Source organism: Antrostomus carolinensis, unplaced genomic scaffold (genome assembly GCF_000700745.2).
Source record: "Antrostomus carolinensis isolate BGI_N321 unplaced genomic scaffold, ASM70074v2 scaffold5519, whole genome shotgun sequence".
Taxonomy (NCBI): Eukaryota; Metazoa; Chordata; class Aves; order Caprimulgiformes; family Caprimulgidae; genus Antrostomus; species Antrostomus carolinensis.
In genome coordinates this window covers 28,366-39,515 of record NW_010337771.1, presented here as the reverse complement: position 1 = coordinate 39,515, position 11,150 = coordinate 28,366, and the positions used below count along the sequence as shown (strand labels likewise).

At 42.3% G+C, this 11,150-nt stretch overlaps 1 protein-coding gene across 1 annotated transcript in view; it reads right to left on the bottom strand.

Moving 5' to 3' along the window:
* P2RY8 (P2Y receptor family member 8) overlaps window positions 1-3,928 on the bottom strand; it is a 32,340-nt gene extending 28,412 nt beyond the window's left edge. Inside the window, exons 1-2 of the mRNA XM_010175291.1 lie at window positions 3,887-3,928; window positions 318-404 (exon numbers count right to left, since the gene is read on the bottom strand). The gene's annotated coding sequence lies outside the window, so the exon portion shown is untranslated. The remainder of the gene's footprint in view (window positions 1-317; window positions 405-3,886) is intronic.
* Between the last annotated feature and the right edge of the window lie 7,222 nt (window positions 3,929-11,150).

Sequence of the window (11,150 nt, the reverse complement as noted above, 5' to 3'; positions counted from 1 at the left end):
CATTGTAGTCCAGAACTAGAGCCTATGCAGTGTACTCAGGATCCTGGGAGAACAGGATTTCAATTGGGCTTGATTTAGACAGTCTCAAAGACTGATCGTGTTTTCCAGAAGTTGTGAGGGGGGAAAAAAAAAAAAGAAGAAAGAAAAATCTTTACAAGATGATTCTTTTCTTTGTGCTTACCTATTCAAAGCAGAGGCATGTGTTCCTGAATATTCCCTTATTGCCTCAGCAATTGCCTCAGACAGCTAAACTCTGTGTGTAACATCCTGCCAAAGAAAATGCAAAACTTTTCATCTTCAATGTTGATCAGACTTACAGGCAGCTCCCTCAGGAATTTGTCTCGCCGTGGTCACTGCTGATGTTTCCGTGCTGTAGAAGATCAGATTTCCTCTATGAGTAAGAGCTGCAGAAAGGACCAAAGAAAAATCAGTTGTTATTAAAAAAAAATAATAATTAAAAGCACATCTAAAGATAATGCTGAACAGTGACAAGCACTGATAACACTGCCTTTCATAGCTTTAAAACACAGTTCACGAGCTGTAAAACGTACCTGTGCAGGATTAACAAAAATGCATAATATCCACATCTGAAGATGAAAAGATTATAAAATAACACATACTTTTTGTTGACTTGATATTTTCCCCTCTTATTTTTGACTCAGGTGCAGCATATCTAGTTGTAAGTAACGCTAGCTGCTTCATCATGACCATACCAGTGTGTAATTTCTGTTATTATTTCAAGACTTAATCAGCAGCTGGGAGAGTGAGGATGTGAGGGTAAAATTATTTTAAATTCACCAGCTACTGAGCCTGAATTCCTCAAGCAGCAGTGTGAAAATGCAAGAAAAATGTTCAGCTCCTAGTGAACAAGCTTGTAGATACCTTGCCCCAGCCTGAACAACTCCTGGACCCTCATCAGTCTGTGCACAAAAAGACAGAATCTCTCTGTTATGATATTCATGGGAGCTAAAATCCAGCATTTCTAAAACATTGAGCTGTTACATGAAGCATGTACAGAGCTCGCTCTCTCTTTCTTTAGCTTTAGTTAAATACTCAACACTGAAAAATAAAGACTATCAATGGAAAATTTCAGTAAGGATGGAAGGCTTCTGATAAAAAATGTATAAAAAGAGACCAGATCAAACTGACATCACCAGATTGAAAGGATGTAGAAAATTAACCTTGTGGGATATTTCTTATTGATTTGCACCTAAATTTAGACAAAAAATGGGTTATATTACCCATTTTAAACCTATTTGAAAATAATAACCCTAACTCTCATGCTAAGAGTCCCTCTCAGGTTTCCTATATATAAATAGTAAGCCCAGGAGGAACACCAACTTGACCTTCCCATTTGAGAGCTGTCAGTAAGAGAAAACAAGCTCAAACAAGTCTCAAAGACATTTACTTATAAAATGAGCTCATTTCATCCAGGAATTTTTGAGGCAGTAGTCAAGGGCCAAAGTCTCCCATTTTTTTCAGAGGAGAGCTCCATTCTCAAGCTCATTTTTCACACTGTGAAAAATATGAGAACAGTGTCAATGAATATTCCTGATACAAAAAATGTCCTTCTGTCCATCTGGAGGCTTCACAAACATTAGTTGTCAGTGGTGAAGCCCCCTGGACTTCTGCTTCAAAACAACTTTTTATCTGGAAATTATGCCAATATAAAGTAGAGTTGTTAAGCAGTAATATGTGTGCAAAACACTACCACATCTCTTCAATACATTGAGAAACAGTCTTGGTGTCTCTTCGTTTTTGAGCAGGACAGAGGGAGCCCACAACAAAATAAATTCTTGAGGCCGTCTTGTGGGCTGCTGGGTTTCTCCCCTCTAGCCACTTGACCAGAATGCAGCAGTTACTGGGGGAGACCACATTTACCATACAAGGAATGACTTTTCTAGGGTTTGTTTCTTTTCCATCCTATTAGTCTAATACATATAATATAAGCCTCCCTTGGACACAGAGCTGAGAAGTACATCCTTTTTCCACACCAAACAAAGATACTCATGTTGAAAGGGAGTGATGAGAGCGAACATTTAAGCTGGCCTTTTCTTTACTTACAGTCTTCACTGAGAGCAAAATTGTCTGCACAGGCAGATCCATCTGAGTTGGACCAAAACCCACCCTGAAAGACAGAAAGTGGATACACTTTTTCACTAAATGTACCTGAAGGGATGCTAAAAAATTAAGGCAGAAGCAGTGGATAAGCTGCTGGTTGGCAAAAGGGAGGCCTGGGCTCAGTATGCTCTTCCCACACCAAGCCGCTGAGTACTTTCCCTTGAGCTGTGCCTATGCAGTAACTGGGAAATGTGACTGCAGGGTGGGTAGGGACACCTCAGCCAGCTTTTATCTTGCAAGCTGTAGCATAAGCTGCAAGTATTTATCAGCTGAGGCCATAAAAAGTTGTAAGGAACAGCAAATTGCTTAGCATCAGATCGAGAAGACTAAGGCTGATGCAAGTGCTTCTACCCATGCCATAGCCTCTTCCCTAGCAGAATGGTGACATGCTCTTTGGTTGTGTCTAAACTGACATACAGCTGATTGCAGGGGAAGACCTTGGATTCTTTATTAGATGACTTCTGCAGGGGAGCTGCAAAAAATGGGGCACAAATCTAGTGTCAACTGGGATTCAGCCGAGTTTCCCCTCTGTAGATGAGAGTGACGAAACTTCTGTGGCTCATAGAGTTTTTTAAGGGTGAATTTCCTTACAGAGGTCCAAGTGCTACCGTAGTGGCAATCTCACAAGTAGGGTGGAGGTAATTTAGGAATGAAGTCCAAACATTGATGGGATGTACATGTCTGGATCAAATGAATGCTTTTGAAAACTCCAGCTAGATTCTCCTGATCACTATGTATAAAATCCAGAAAGTGTTTATACCAAACACAAGGGCAGTCAAGGAGCCAGTGTCCAAACATTTAAACTGATTACAAGCAAAGACTTAAAAAAAGCAAATGCCAAAAACCTGAATCTCCAGTGTATGACTTCACCCAGGGATCCTCATGGCACATACAATTTCACTTTCTGTAGGGTGACCTGACAGCACATTATTACAGCAACTGCCCTACAGCTGGCTATTTTATGCTTGCTTCTGAACTATTAAAAAAAACCCCTTCACGCAAATAGTCTCTCTCCCTGTCTGCAATACATGCAGTATGCAAGAGTGCACTGTATTACAAGACTTCCTTCTGGTGCCCGTCTGTCTGAGTTCAGTTTTTGTGCATCAAAATTTTGCATGAAATTATGCCGTTTTATGATATGGTTCCGCAGTCGCTTCTGTGTGTATGTTTGGTTGCTGCAAACCTCAGGAACAGTCTCAAGATGACTACAATATGTGACTCTGCAATAGCTAAAGATAGATATCAGGTCCAGATTTACAAATAAAACTGGTCCAAATTATCTGTTTGCTGGTTTGTTTGGGTTTTTTTTCTCCCAATATGTAGAAGCTCATTTTTCCTCCTTTTAAAAATACCGTTGAAGACACACTATGAATTTTACTACTCTCCTTACTAAACCAAACTGTTCACCTGAGAACCCCTTATACTGATAGTGGTTTGTGCAGAATGAACTCCTGAAAACTGGTGGTAAGTGTTTTCTTTCTCTTTTACTGCAGTAACTGCTGCAATAGTTCTGACTTCTGACCATGTGTAACATACATAACTTCTTCATTATCTTCATTATTATTAACCCATGCAGTTCTCTCTTTATTTCTAAAGCTCACAGTCATCTGGCACAAAGATACACATGCACTTCTTGGATTGCAATGAACTTTGTTCTCCTTTCAGATGTAAATAATAGGAGAGAGAAAAAATCAGTCTTGACTGAGTCAGACTCCACTGAAAAACAATTTTGAATAAACAAGAAGTGAAAAGCTGTACTCCTTACCTGGTCTGGGATGTACAGTGCACCTTGAAAGCCTCTTAAATGCCAGAGAAGAATCAGAAATAGTTGAAAGTTTGTACTCATCCAACCACAGGACTCAGGAAATGACCGCGTATTTTGCAACGATTAACTCCTTCCTCACTTCTAATGTCTTCGCTTTTTCAAGTACAGTAAAAAAATCCATCATACTCTTCCACTGCAGTTTGGTAACTAATGCCATGACCTACACATGATTTTTGTTTCACACAGAGAATATGCAGGTGGCCTAAGAAGATAACTCTGATCACCTCCATGGAAGAGAGAATTTGCAGTGTCTTCTGCGTAAGTGTGACCAAGTACGTTTTACTGTTGAGTGAAGCTTTTGTGATGAAGTGTAGAAATGACTAAGTAATGGCTTCAGCATCTAACTCATTTTTAGAAGAGGCTTAGAGCAATGTTCTCAACATGACTTCAGTGCTGTGATGCCCAACAGAGCAAGAAAAAAAAAGTTATTTAAAGGAGCAGCATCCACTGCAATCTGGACAGGCATTTGATTTACGTATGGTATGTGATACTTTTATGCACAGAGGGTCTTTAGGTGAAAGCCAGGCATGCTGGAACATCAGGAAGTAGGTCCTCTGTGCATAAAAGCTTTCTGCCCCTAAAAGCCTGTTTCCCTTGGCTGAATGTACTCATTTGACTGAAAGGCATTTCTGTGCCTAAGCACCATATAAAAATAATAGGCTGAAAGCTAGTAGAGGTCAGTTCCACACAAGAGCACAGGCTGCATTTGAGGAGCGGGCATCCCCACGCTGAACCCGAGGCGGCACCCGGGTTCTCTGTGTGCAGGTGCAAGGGAGATCAGCACCCCAAAGTGGATTCCCCTGCACCAAAACAGCAGGTTGAGAAAGAAAACACTCCCAACTATACAGACTGCAACACTGAAGAAAGTCACATGTTTTGTAGCCTTCTCTATTTTTTATACTTTAGAAAACAATCCCTGGACATATATGCATACATGTCCTTTCCACAGCCTTGAAGTCTCTTTGCCTAGGCATGTGTGTGCTTTATTTTAAAAACCTTACGAGGAAGGGAAGTGTCACTCCTTGCATTTGGGATGTTGGTAGAGGAAGAGAGAATAGAAATGTCACCAACATGCACATTTATACAACAGTTTCATAGTTCAAGCACCCAGCTATGATGGCTTGGGTTTAGTCTTTGAGAAGAGCTAAATGCATGTTTTGGGCACAAAGCATGTCAAAAGTCCACAGAAGCTAGAAGAGGTAGGGATCTAGTCCACTCTTAGCAAAGCTGAGTTGACACATCAGGACTTGACGTGCCAGTGAGCCTGTGCTCCACTTGCTTTTCCATGGAAGATGCCTTGCATGAACTACAGAGATGACTTTAGTAACAAGGACCGAGCTCAGCATTGTCCAGCTCTTGGTGGATGGTGGGTTCCAGAAAGAGTTTTCTTCTTAGATTATTACTATTTGCAAGACCTGGTCACTCAGATTTTGAATTCCTCTCAGCAGAATGGTCCAGCTTCACCAAATGGACTGGAAACGGTACACATCCCAGATATGTGCTTAGGGGATTATCCCAGAAAGTGGGAATAGGGAGCCTGTACCTGTCCAGACTGAAGGGTTTTCCACCACCTGGGCCAGTATTCTGGATTACTGCCTCAAGGGTGGTTAGGGTCGCCTTCCCCAGCACTGCTTGCAGCCACCCTGCCTTGTGTGGAGAGCACTGTTGCACCTGTGTTGGACAAGGCTCAGGTTCCCCAGGACAGGCAGACATGGTGGGCTGCTTCCTCCCTCTCCCAAATGACAGCAGATCTGGTACCTCAGTCCGCAGCCTCCAGAGCTTCTGAGCCTGTGGGGAGAGTTTGTGTTTGAGCTGTCTGAAACAGAGGTGGGGTTGTCTCACCTATGTCTGGGCGATTGCACTGCAGATGTCTACACCACAGCTAGTCATTCAAGGCATTTTTAAATGTAGCCAGTGCATAGAAACAGATGTTTACAAGGTTCTTTTGGAGTTTTAACAGCCAAGCAAAAGTTCCTTTTGCTTGTGTAATTTTTGAAGCAATAAAGATTTTAGAAAAACAACAAATAAAATCCTTATTCTCTTGAAATGAAGTTTTTCCATTGGCCACCCAGGGATTATTCCCAGTAGTAATGGTTCCCAAGGCATGCTCCTTGGAGGAGGTTTGATCTGTATGTGATGTTTATCCTTTCACAGTCTACCACAAAAATAATGGAGATACTCAGGATCCTCAGTGTAAACAGGTACTTAGTTGCTTTTTTTCTGAATGGAGATCAAAACATTTGGGTGATTCCTCAAGCTAGGACAATTTATCATATAGCTTCATATGCAGAAGCATTGGGGAGTTTTATGTTAAACATGGTTGCAGGACAGAGACTCATGTTCTTCTTGCCTTTACTTCTCTCACTTTCACATATAAAAACTGAATCAACTGTCAATCTTTGTCAGCTGCCAGACTCGCATCTCACCATGAGCCTACAGGTAAACAGGAAGGAGTTTCAGTCTCACAACCTCAAAGCATGCAAAAAATATTGAATCAGACCTCCTAAAAACTAATGAGATTTGGTTTGCTTCCTAGGTTGTTATTTTTTTAGTAACAATCTTCTTTAAGTTCGAATACAGCAGGTTAGAAATAGAGCTTTTTTCCACTTTTTGATCCTTAAGGCTACAAATGTTTCAAATTGTATAAATTTTATTCACTACCATTTTAAAAGAACCTTTCTCCTCTAAAACTGACAGTCCTGGATTATTATATGATATTATGAGTATAAGCAGTAATTAATGCTGCTGTACAATATACTATGGTATACAATAACATAACATAAAAAGAAAGTTATATATTAATTTATTATTATTATTATTAGTAGTAGTAGTATTAGAAGGAAATCAACATGATGATAGGGTTCATTTGGCCATGTTAAAATTTCCTCAGAAAGCAATGAGGCACTAAGAAAGCATCACTCTGAAGACTGATCATGACTCAGAATAATTACGAGCAATGCTGTGAAATTTTATAAATCAGTTTTCTTTGGGTGAAGTTCTAGCCCTCTGTAAGTCCATAGTCAGCTTGTATTGAGATCAGTAGGGTCACAAGTTCATTGGTGAGTCCTCCCTGGAGCCATCTCAAGCAGTCAATGAGTATTTGGGTTCATGCTTCTAGTAAGAATCTGCATTTTGACTATGTTCTCCTGGGAGACAGGGCCATGACTTTTGTGTGAGACATTTTAGACTACTCTAGTAATAAAAGGATTAGTTTTTGTTTGGGTATTTTTTTTAAGTGACGTTAGAAAGCTCCTCATTATACCTCCAGTGCAGAGATCTTCCTCTAGGGTGATTTTGCACCAGCTTTGAGGGTGACCTGAATGTGGCTTTGGCTCCTGGTGCCCAGAAAAAGTAAATGCAGAAGTGTATCTGATTTGCACAAGGTCCTGAGGGCTTTCCAGCCTCAGGACATAACAACCCGTTGGACAAAAATAGAGTAAAAAGAAATGGTCTTAGGGAGCTGCACTAAAGCCAAATGTGGTTATTTATTATTAGCAATGCTATTCCCAGAGGAACAAACACTAGCTTCTCTTCTGCAGCTGAGGCGGTTAAATACAGGACCTGCTTTAGTCCCACTGATGGACCCAACCTGGCAGTCAATCTGAACAGAGGAGGGCCTGACCATTGGAGAGCATGGCATGATGTTAGCTGTGACATGACAACAAGCAAGAGAGGGAAACTGTCATTACACGCTTCCTAAAAGTTCTTCCTTTCAGCTTGAGATGTATTGGGAGACAAAGAGAGCTTGCACAAGTGGTGGTGGTGATGTAGAGTGTGGAGAGTAAGCACAGTGATATGGGACTGTGATCAGGATGGTGGAGGGTGGGCAACCTTAAGGAAGTCCTGTGCTTTAGGAGTAAGGAGACAGAAGGGTAAATCTGTATGGAAAGAAGGAGGAGCTGGGAGTTCTGAAGAAGAGAGGGAAGGTAGAAGGAGCAAGGGATGCTAAGAGAATGAGTCCCAGAACTGTGGAAGGGTCTGGTGACATCCATTCTGTATCATAGCAGAGGGGAAAGAAAGAAGAAGAGTATTCTGTGATACTTACACATCCCTGTCATTCAGCACCAGGAGGTTCTGGGCAGGTCTCCAAGGCTCAGGCACTTGGTCCATTCTAGGCAGGAAAAACCACCATGGCATGAAGTGTCCCACAGCAAGATGAGCTCTGAAGAGGGATGGAAGGAAGGTAGGCAAGCAGTAAAGAGAAAGAAGAGACCCCCACCTCACAGCCAATGTGGTATCTCCAAGCTCCCTAGCACCCACTCCTCTCCAGAGCTCAGAACTGAGTTGTGATGCCAAAAGTGACAGAGCCAGAATACATTACTTCAGCCATCATCATCCAGCTGGAAAAACTCATTTTTGCCCATGCTGTTGAGCTGACTGTGTTATGATGCCATTACACGTCTGATGGAACTCCAGACCATAGTTATAACTGATTATCCACTACACTGGACACCACTTGTGGAGCCCTCCAGAAAGAAAACATTTGACTTTCCAGGGAATAAACAGACAATCTTGGCCAGTTACTTCTAAAGTTAGACTCAGTATCCAGATGTCCTAGGCCCATGAAGGGGTAGTATGGTGAAAGAGAAAATCTGCCTAACACTTTCCTTGAACAAGGAGGTATGAGCTGATTCCTTGTGCAATGGCATGGCCTTCACAGGGTCAAAACATTCCAACTGATAGTTATTAATCTCCAAAATTGCAGGTTCGTGTAAATCTGGCCAAGAGAAAATGAAGGGAAAAAACTCAAAGCCAAAAAGATTCATTTCAGTGTTTTCAAACTGGCATATTTTCATTTCAGCATAGGAAATTTCTGACATAGGAAATGAGTGCTGTCTCAATCAGTGGCAATAGTAGTAGAACCTGATATGGATTTTTGGTTTGCTTGAGACAGGCCTTCTATTTCCTAGAGGAGCATTTCAGTCACTGGACTGCAACGTAGTTTGGGGTCAGGATCTCTCTAACTGGATCTGTTCTATGATGTCCAGGTCAACTTCCTACTTTTTACATGGAGGTAAATGTCCTGCCTGCCTCCCAGAACCAAATTGTCTCAAGACTTTGAGATTCTCAGCATCTCCTTCCCCTCCAAACACAGGCACACATGTCCCTTGGTTTCTATGCAACACTGGAGGTATTCTCCAAATGAGACTCGTAGCATGTATTTTTCTTGCAGTCCAAGCAAAGGTTCCTGTGGTGTGTGAGGCAAAGTGGGAACAGGTGAGTGAGACCTTATTGCAAGCAAGGGATGCAAAAAAGTCTGGGAAAAAAGAGAGGGAGAGTGATGAGAGATGGCAGAGGGGAGTGAATACTCTCTGATGTGCAAGGGGGAGGGAGAAGCCAGGGAGCAGGGAAAAGGGGAAAGAGCCCTTAGGTAGGAGTAGGCAGGGGGCATAGCCTGCAAATCAGGAATAACCATCATCAGATGCATGGTGACACACATTAAAGTGCAAGCCCAGATGCAGAATTTGTCTTTCCTGTTCTATGTTGTATAAAATATTGAACTATTCTCTGAGCAGAATGAATCTGCAGTTTGGTGACTGGTGACTGTTCCTGGGAGGGAGGAGATGCTTGGATCGAGAACCAAGGGGTGTCTTGGTTTTCTGCAGCTGAAACTAAAGCCCACTTTCTGAAGCACCAGAGTTCTGTTTCCAGACCTGTGGCTGCCACCTCACAGTGCCCCTGCTAGCACTGACTTAAAAAAATAAAATAAAAAAAAAATCTCAAATGAAAAGATGTATATGGGCTGAAAATAAAATTATCATCAGTTAAAAATAATACACACATTTCTTCAGTCACTGAGAAGTCTTGAAATTTTTATCCCTGATCCTCAGTGTGCCAGAGTATTTAAGGTTTTGGCCACCCCATCATTGTAGCTTTGATCACTGCCTCCATTGCAGACTGCAGTGAAGTGCAGCAACACACAAGCTTACTCTGAACAAAACCACCTGCGCAGCACAAAGTGGCTAGAGCTTTAGCTTGAATTGACTCAGCTCTGAGAAAACTAATAACTGCTTCTGAAATCATTTAGAAAACTGTGTGTTTGCTGACTGATTGCTGGTCTGACTAACCCCTCCTAGGAAGATTTCAGTTTGATAATACTGATACTCAGTCAAACTTCAACAGTGACTTCCCCTTGCTATTATTTCTGTTTCAGGGTATCATCCCCACCATACAGGCCTTTAAGAGGACTCAGGATTAGGCCCACCTGGGTGGTGGGATAGCCTCTTTATTTATACTGTAAAAAGGTTGTTTTTCAGATGTTATGTAAGATGTCCTATTTGTCTCTTAACTTCTCACTGATTACAAACGGATTACAGGAAGGATGCACTCCACCCAGTTTCTTAATTTATCATGCACCGTTGCTTAAAGGTGTTACCCGTGTCTCAACAGAAATCTGTTTTTCCCCTTCTTTTTAAGAAAAAATAAAAGGGGGGGGGAGGAGGAAGCAGATGATCTTACTGCTTATTAATTATTAATTGCATGGCAGTTACATCCAGAAAAGCTTTTGATTTTCCCAGCGGCACATTTGCTAAGAAATCCTTTCAATAAGATACAAAAAGATTTAGTGTTATTCTTGCATGCAAGAGAGAGAGGTTAGGTGGTTCGTATTTCCAAAGGGCTCTCTATTGCAGCTTGAATCAGAAATCTGGATCCGACTCCTGCAATACAAGCATCAGTCAGTACTTTCACTCTTGCCAACCATCAGATTAAAAAAGTGAGGGTCAAACTGTCTTCCCAGTTCTGCCGAGGTGGGAGCAAAACCACTGCAACTCATGGAGTGATTCCGCACTTGCTGTTGTCTTCAGGGGGCTACAGCTTTGCTCCTTAGGCCCTTGTTGCTTTTGCTTGCAAAGCTGTGCATGCAAAAAGCTCCCACTCAAGGCAGGGAAGGTATTTTGGGGTGACTTGGGGAAGAAGCCGGTTTGCACACGGCTCTTGTGTTGCTTGGGGGGCACAGGGAGCCACCTCAGAGGGAGCGCAAGTGGTGCAGCACCTCTGGAGGTGCACTAAGCACCATGGGAAAAGAAGCAAAGAAGGAGGCAGGATGGCTCAGGAAGACTTTACATGAGCGCCCAGGCAGCTGGGGGAGGAGAGTCGTCGCAGGGCGCTTGCCATGGCAGGTGTCATCTCAGCTGCAGCTTTCCAGAGGAAAAGCAGCCCTACATGCAAACCCGCTGGCTCAGCTGCCCGAAGAGCTCCAGCT